Below are 8,761 nucleotides of genomic sequence, written 5' to 3'. Positions count from 1 at the left end.
TGATTCGAAGTAGCATAGGGTGCTTATGCTTTCTCAGCTCTCGTACTTAGCGTCTGCTTGTGGCACCAGGGGTGCGACACTGACACATGCGTGAATAAAACGGCAAGGAAACCATCTAAGACCCCCCCCCAGTTCGGCAAAATCCTCGTCGGCAGCCGCCTATGTTTACTGAGAATTCTAGAAATGTCACTACACAGGCAGAAGACGTGACGAAGTCCTAGGTGCTTGCGGACTGCTTGTCTTCGTGTTTGCCGAGCCCTACCTTGGACACCGAAGTAGTCACATCTGTCCCAATTGGGAACGTTAGGAGCATTATGGGAAGAGCCCTCCAACCATCTCGACGATCTGACGCCTCAACTGGGCAGAGTTTGGAGCAATATCCCTCAGAAGGACATCTAACAACTCTATTAATCAATGCCAAACCGAATAACTGATTGCATAAGGGCAGTGGTGGACCAACGCACATTGACTTCATTGGTTTGTGAAACTCTTTCCTTTGAATAGATCATCCTATTTTAGTGAAATTGTAGTCTTTTATTTGTCTGTACATGTACATTACATCTACAGGGTGTTTCAAAAATGACCGGTATATTTGAAACGGTAATAAAAACTAAACGAGCAGCGATAGAAATACACCGTTTGTTCCAATATGCTTGGGACAACAGTACATTTTCAGGCAGACAAACTTTCGAAATTACAGTAGTTACAATTGTCAACAACAGATGGCGCTGCGGTCTGGGAAACTCTATAGTACGATATTTTCCACATATCCAGCATGAGTAGCAATAATATGGCGTAGTCTCTGAATGAAATTACCCGAAACCTTTGACAACGTGTCTGGCGGAATAGCTTCACATGCAGATGAGATGTACTGCGTAAGCTGTTCAATTGTTTCTGGATTCTGGCGGTACACCTGGTCTTTCAAGTGTACCCACAGAAAGAAGTCACAGGGGTTCATGTCTGGCGAACAGGGAGGCCAATCCACGCCGCCTCCTGTATGTTTCGGATAGCCCAAAGCAATCACACGATCATCGAAATATTCATTCAGGAAATTAAAGACGTCGGCCGTGCGATGTGGCCGGGCACCATCTTGCATAAACCACGAGGTGTTCGCAGTGTCGTCTAAGGCAGTTTGTACCGCCACAAATTCACGAAGAATGTCCAGATAGCGTGATGCAGTAGTCGTTTCGGATCTGAAAAATGGGCCAATGATTCCTTTGGAAGAAATAGCGGCCCAGACCAGTACTTTTTGAGGATGCAGGGACGATGGGACTGCAACATGGGGCTTTTCGGTTCCCCATATGCGCCAGTTCTGTTTATTGACGAAGCCATCCAGGTAAAAATATGCTTCGTCAGTAAACCAAATGCTGCCCACATGCATATTGCCGTTATCAATCCTGTGCACTATATCGTTAGCGAATGTCTCTCGTGCGGCAATGGTAGCGGCGCTGAGGGGTTGCCGCGTTTGAATTTTGTACGGATAGAGGTGTAAACTCTGGCGCACGAGACGATACGTGGACGTTGGCGTCATTTGGACCGCAGCTGCAACACGGCGAACGGAAACGCGAGGCCGCTGTTGGATCACCTGCTGCACTAGCTGCGCGTTGCCCTCTGTGGTTGCCGTACGTGGTCGCCCTACCTTTCCGGCACGTTCATCCATCACGTTCCCAGTCCGTTGAAATTTTTCAAACAGATCCTTTATTGTATCGCTTTTCGGTCCTTTGGTTACATTAAACCTCCGTTGAAAACTTCATCTTGTTGCAACAACACTGTGTTCTAGGCGGTGGAATTCCAACACCAGAAAAATCCTCTGTTCTAAGGAATAAACCATGTTGTCTACAGCACACTTGCACGTTGTGAACAGCACACGCTTACAGCAGAAAGACGACGTACAGAATGGCGCACCCACAGACTGCGTTGTCTTCTATATCTTTCACATCACTTGCAGCGCCATCTGTTGTTGAAAATTGTAACTACTGTAATTTCGAAAGTTTGTCCGCCTGAAAATGTACTGTTGTCCCAAGCATATTGCAACAAACGGTGTATTTCTATCGCTGCTCGTTTAGTTTTTATTGCCGTTTCAAATATACCGGTCATTTTTGAAACACCCTGTACAATTTCCGTACAATTCGGATAATTCCTTCGTGGCGCATCGGTTTTTGTCTCAGAGTGTATAATGTGTGTGTGTGTTCGCAGTTATGTATGTGTGTATGTGTGTGTCTCTGTGTGTGTATGTGTGTGCAAATCTTTTTCAAAGACTGCTGTAAATTTATTTTTTATATTTAATCTCCATATAGAGATTGTCTAACACTTACGTTGACGTACACACATCCTCTACACGTTAACTAGTATGTGTTCAGTTTTCGTGCGAAAAGAAGACGTGAAGATGAAGTATATTCTCAACATGGTCATTAATTATTAAAGTAAATTTACAGCATTCTTCGAAAAAGTTACAGAGTAATTGATAAGCTAAATAATTCGCTATTAGCCCATAAAGTCAAGCTACCGTGGCCAAAAGGACACACAAATAACGCGCTTCTTTGTCGCGTGGACATAACTATGACGAAGGAACACGTATGTTTTCTCATGGGGGAGGAGGAATAAATAAACATACAACGATTTTGTTTGCAATGGACGAAATTTGTTTTGTTTTCGTCTGACGTGTGATCCCCAGACATCACTCTTCCCCTAATGGTGCATACTTGTAATTGTATACTCTTTATCGCTTTAGTTTCATCCTACGCACTCCAGTCTCACAACGCAGAGTTTTGTTAGAGCTCAACTGATCCCGACAGTCGATCGTTTCGCCCAGCCAGTGAGATTTTATAATAGCAAGATAATGAAATAAACTTCAGCATTAAGCCACTGCTATCGGTACACTCCTACATGCCTAAGTAGAGAGCGAGTCAAAGAGCAGGAAGTGATCGCTGACCGTCGCTCTCAGACTCGTCATAGTCGCGAAACTACGGTGAGAAGGAAGCGAAACCGTATACCAGTGACGTAACACCAACGCCTCGATTTCTAATGTATGCAACCCTCAACATAAACTCGTACTCGCTCTGTTTCTGATCTCTAAAGCCGTCGGCACACGGACCGTGCTGTCGAACGTTAACGTTGAGCGTGCCAAGTTCAACGTGCTGCTGAACGCTCAGGAACGATGCGACTTGTGCATACGGTACGTGGGCCCCAACGTGGTATACGCGATCGCAACGCACTCCAGCGGCAGCTGAGGGACGCTTCTAGTTCGTAATCTGTGTACTCAACGGGCGCGCATAAAATTCTCACGCTAGCTCTATTAAAACGCACATTTCCTCCATCGTCCACGAAAAGGAGAGTACCATGTCCAATCAATAAGGACACAAGCTTATAAAAGTTCTATTACAAACAGTGCATTACAAAATTGCAGTACTTCTCCGCATAAGATAAACATTATTTCATCATTCCCACATTTTAGTAAAACCTCAAGTTCAGTCTTACTTGATCACTGTTCCTACGCAGTAGCGCGGAATCTTTGCAATATGTGCATTACGAAGCGTAAAAGAAAAAGCAGCAAAATATCTTTATACAAATAGCGCAAGCTGTCCTGTAAATTAATCCAATCGAATAAAGTCACCCCTCAAAAAAAAGTGAAGTTATATTTACATAACATCAAATATTATAGTATATGCTTACATCAAACTAATAATAAAGTATCAGTACCTAATAAAAACGCAAATGTTAGGAAAAAAATATTTGGAAGCTTCAAGACGCGAATTACTGTCCGAACAATGAACTCTTTCCCCAACAGTGACGCTATTCATTACGCTACACCAACTCCACACCAGTTAAAACTAATCATATTATCTTACCCCTTGCTGGAAACCTTAATCGTAGATATGTTACTAATTTAAATTTAATTATAACAAATAGTACCAGGACCAATGCGTTTTCTGTGGATCTTCAGTGTGTCGCTGCCTTCAAATAGCCTACTCTCATAACACACAAGTTAAATAATTCTTTTGCCACGAATATGATGTTTCTCATTGTTTTATTGGAACGAATCACACAGTTAACAACGGGTTTTCCAGTGATTCTCAATTTGCTGCTGCTCAAAAACGGCATATATACATATAGGCTTGAAATGAATGCAAATATGGCGCCTCACAACTCTGTACTGAAGGGAGACGGCGTGCTTGTGACGTAGGTGGCGTTGTGCCATCTCATTGGTCAACGCTCAGACGCACGCTCAGAATATCTGACATGCCAGATATTGCTCTGCACGTTCGGAAAGACTCCCGAGCGTGCTATTCCACGCTATGACGTCAGAAACTCGGCACGCTCAACGCTCAACGTTCGGATGCACGGTCCGTGTGCCGACGGCTTTAGGTTCAGTTGTATGCTGAAAGGTATGTTGATCAGGTGAAGGCTGTCTGTCTTTGCGAGCACTATGAACAAATTTCTAGAAAGTGGAAGTGTGATGAATGAAACATGTCAATGGAAAAGAGCAGAAAGTAATACGAGAGAAATGAAACTAACATTTTAGCAGCATTATCTCACAATGTCTGCACCCGGTAGCTGAGTGGCTAGCGTGACAGAATGTCAGTCGTCCGGGCCCGGGTTCGATTCCCGGCTGGGTCGGAGATTTTCTCCGCTCAGGGACTGGGTATTGTGTTGTCCTAATCATCATCATTTCATCCCCATCCACGCGCAGGTCGCCGAAGTGGCGTCAACTCGAAAGAATTGTACCAGGCGAACGGTCTACCCGGCGGGAGGCCCTCGCCACACTATAGTTGTTTTTTTTTTTTAATTTTGTTATCTCACAATCCTCATGTCACTACAAGGCCGAGTGATTATATGAGCCGTCCGCAGCTCGTGGTCGTGCGGTAGCGTTCTCGCTTCCCACGCCCGGGGTCCCGGATTCGATTCCCGGCGGGGTCAGGGATTTTCTCTGCCTCGAGACGACTGGGTGTTGTGTTATGTCCTTAGGTTAGTTAGGTTTAAGTAGTTCTAAGTTCTAGGGGACTGATGACCATAGATGTTAAGTCCCATACTGCTCAGAGCCATTTGAACCATTTTTGATTATATGAGCCGACTTCAAAAAGTAAGTTACAATTGTTATGGCAGGCCAAGTAACTCTTATTGAATGCTGTGCCACACTCCGAAGTCACTCAAATACATGGTACTGTTTTTCAACAGTCACCATGTCTCTGTTAACAATGGTCAAAACGTTATATCAATCGTTCAGGTTTCCTGTGATAGAAATCTGCTCCTTGGTCACCAAGCCATTCGACAACCGATGCCTGAACGTCCTCAGTGATGAAAACTGTCTTTCACTCCAGATGTTCTTCTATTGTCTGGTCGTTTTCGTTTATGCTCTATGTCGATGGTCTTCTTTTCCGATTCATATAATTGACGTCTGTACGCCCTCGGTCAGATTGTTGGCACCATTCCACTACGACAGTACGCGAAATTGCATTTTGTCCACATACCTGTGAATTTGTGTGCAGTTTACACGTTTTGTCCACAAACATTGTACCGTCCCGTGTTCTTCGACTGTTGAGTATTTATATAGCTGCCACCACACTACACTTTCACGATATGTTGCATCTGTCCTATCTCCGCAGGAATCTCGGAACTTTACTCCCTTCTGACAATGTGCTTCCCTTGTTACACAATGACCTTAGCGTGATACGAGATGAGTAACTTATTTTCTGAAGGCCCGACGTACAAGTGAGTTTAACCAGCGAAGTTTTCTCCTTTCCGCATTTCGCTCCATCAACACTTCATGGCAAGGATTTTCAAATTTCATTACAGTTCTCTGAGTGGTGTATATGAAACCTGCAAATTGACATGGAATTTTGAGCCAAGAATTTGTTTACAGATGAAACAATGTTTACAATTCAAGGACGTATATGCTACTGGTCAGTTGAAAATCCAACCTGGCTGACAGAAATGGGTAACCAAGAATCTTAATCTGGCAATGTTTGGTTTGGGCTTTTCAAAGATCACATCACTGGCTTCTGTTTTACTGATGAGGCTCTAAGAAGCCACAAGTGTAAACAGTTTCTAACAGACCTGCTTTCCAGTTGTTGCAAGACATCCCGCTGGACGTACGTCAATCCATGTGGTACCATTATGACAGATGGCTACTTATTTCGCACAGATGATTACAGACCTACTTAACAGGACATTTGGAGATCGTTGGATCAAGCTTTCGGGAAACCCTCTGGACTTTTATCTGTGGAGAAAATTAAAACACGAGCTCTGCAAGAAAATAGCGAAGAATTGCAGGGACATGAAATGACGTTAGACGTGGACCTGTTTCGCGATAAGTCCAGAAGAAGCTCAGTGTACAGTATTGTAGGTACGGAATTGGTTTATAGCATGTATCAGTGTCCAAGAGCATCACTTTGGACACTTGTTACGACAGTCATAATAATGAACACAGGAAGCGTAACTGAGCTATGGGTACGCTGATGTTTGGTACAGGCGACAGGCTTCTGTGGGACCTCATCTGCTGCTGACAGTACATTCGTTAGCGGCAATGTTATCTTGTTACCAATCGTTCAAAAAGTTCTACAAGTGTTTTGTTGTAAAAGTTCTTTTCTGAGGCTCTTTCCAATGCCATAGAAGGAAGCATACAGTTTCATTAAACAAACCAAAAACAAAGTCATTGTGCAATTCGTCACCTATGAACGTTATAAATTACTTGCGCAAGTCAGAAAACTCGCAGCACTGTCTGCATAACTTAGTGAAATGTCCACCCTGATGTTTCACTAGCTATACACATATTTTAGATGGCCTGTCTGACAAGGGGATCACACGGCAATCGGATTTTTGCGATTCTTTGTATTTATAGTACTTGCAATTCAAAACTTCAGTCCAGTTTCGCAAAGTAGTGCGACGCAACTGTAAAAAATTATCGATTTTCTCGACTTTGAAGTTCTCCGATAGATTTGAATTCACTAAAGCTAGGGCAATTTTTGACAGGCCAGCTTGTTCTGTTGATGGCACTTAAGGCTGGATCTCTGGTTCCAATCATTCCGTCACTTTTTTTCGTTCATTTCGAAATTCTGCCGAAATTTTTACAAAGGTACAGACGGTGTTTAGAAAGGATAGATTGCATGCAACCGGTGGTGGAGTGTTCATCGCTGTTAGTAGTAGTTTATCCTGTAATGAAGTAGAAGTGGATAGTTCCTGTGAATTATTATGGGTGGAGGTTACACTCAACAACCGAGCTAGGTTAATAATTGGCTCCTTTTACCGACCCCCCGACTCAGCACCATTAGTGGCAGAACAACTGAGAGAAAATTTGGAATACATTTCACATAAATTTTCTCAGCATGTTATAGCCTTAGGTGGAGATTTCAATTTACCAGATATAGACTGGTACACTCAGATGTTTAGGACGGGTGGTAGGGACAGAGCATCGAGTGACATTATACTGAGTGCACTATCCGAAAATTACCTCGAGCAATTAAACAGAGAACCGACTCGTGGAGATAACATCTTGGACCTACTGATAACAAACAGACTCGAACTTTTCGACTCTGTAAGTGCAGAACAGGGAACCAGTGATCATAAGGCCGTTGCAGCATCCCTGAATATGGAAGTTAATGTTGTTGTTGTTGTGGTCTTCAGTCCTGAGACTGGTTTGATGCAGCTCTCCATGCTACTCTATCCTGTGCAAGCTTCTTCATCTCCCAGTATCTACTGCAACCTACATCCTTCTGAATCTGCTTAGTGTATTCATCTCTTGGTCTCCCTCTACGATTTTTACCCTCCACACTGCCCTCCAATGCTAAATTTGTGATCCCTTGATGCCTCAAAACATGTCCTACCAACCGATCCCTTCTTCTAGTCAAGTTGTGCCACAAACTTCTCTTCTCCCCAATCCTATTCAATACCTCCTCATTAGTTACGTGATCTACCCACCTTATCTTCAGCATTCTTCTGTAGCACCACATTTCGAAAGCTTCTATTCTCTTCTTGTCCAAACTAGTTATCGTCCATGTTTCACTTCCATACATGGCTACACTCCATACAAATACTTTCAGAAACGACTTCCTGACACTTAAATCTATACTCGATGTTAACAAATTCCTCTTCTTGAGAAACGCTTTCCTTGCCATTGCCAGTCTACATTTTATATCCCCTCTACTTCGACCATCATCGGTTATTTTACTCCCTAAATAGCAAAACTCCTTTACTACTTTAAGTGTCTCATTTCCTAATCTAATTCCCTCAGCATCACCCGACTTAATTTGACTACATTCCATTATCCTCGTTTTGCTTTTGTTGATGTTCATCTTATATGCTCCTTTCAAGACACTGTCCATTCCGTTCAACTGCTCTTCCAAGTCCTTTGCTGTCTCTGACAGAATTACAATGTCATCGGCGAACCTCAAAGTTTTTACTTCTTCTCCATGAATTTTAATACCTACTCCGAATTTTTCTTTTGTTTCCTTTACTGCTTGCTCAATATACAGATTGAATAACATCGGGGAGAGGCTACAACCCTGTCTTACTCCTTTCCCAACCACTGCTTCCCTTTCATGCCCCTCGACTCTTATAACTGCCATCTGGTTTCTGTACAAACTGTAAATAGCCTTTCGCTCCCTGTATTTTACCCCTGCCACCTTCAGAATTTGAAAGAGAGTATTCCAGTTAACATTGTCAAAAGCTTTCTCTAAGTCTACAAATGCTAGAAACGTAGGTTTGCCTTTTCTTAATCTTTCTTCTAAGATAAGTCGTAAGGTCAGTATTGCCTCACGTGTTCCAA

The sequence above is a fragment of the Schistocerca cancellata genome, chromosome 3 (genome assembly GCF_023864275.1).
Source record: "Schistocerca cancellata isolate TAMUIC-IGC-003103 chromosome 3, iqSchCanc2.1, whole genome shotgun sequence".
NCBI classification, from domain to species: domain Eukaryota; kingdom Metazoa; phylum Arthropoda; class Insecta; order Orthoptera; family Acrididae; genus Schistocerca; species Schistocerca cancellata.
This window is presented reverse-complemented; position numbering follows the sequence as displayed.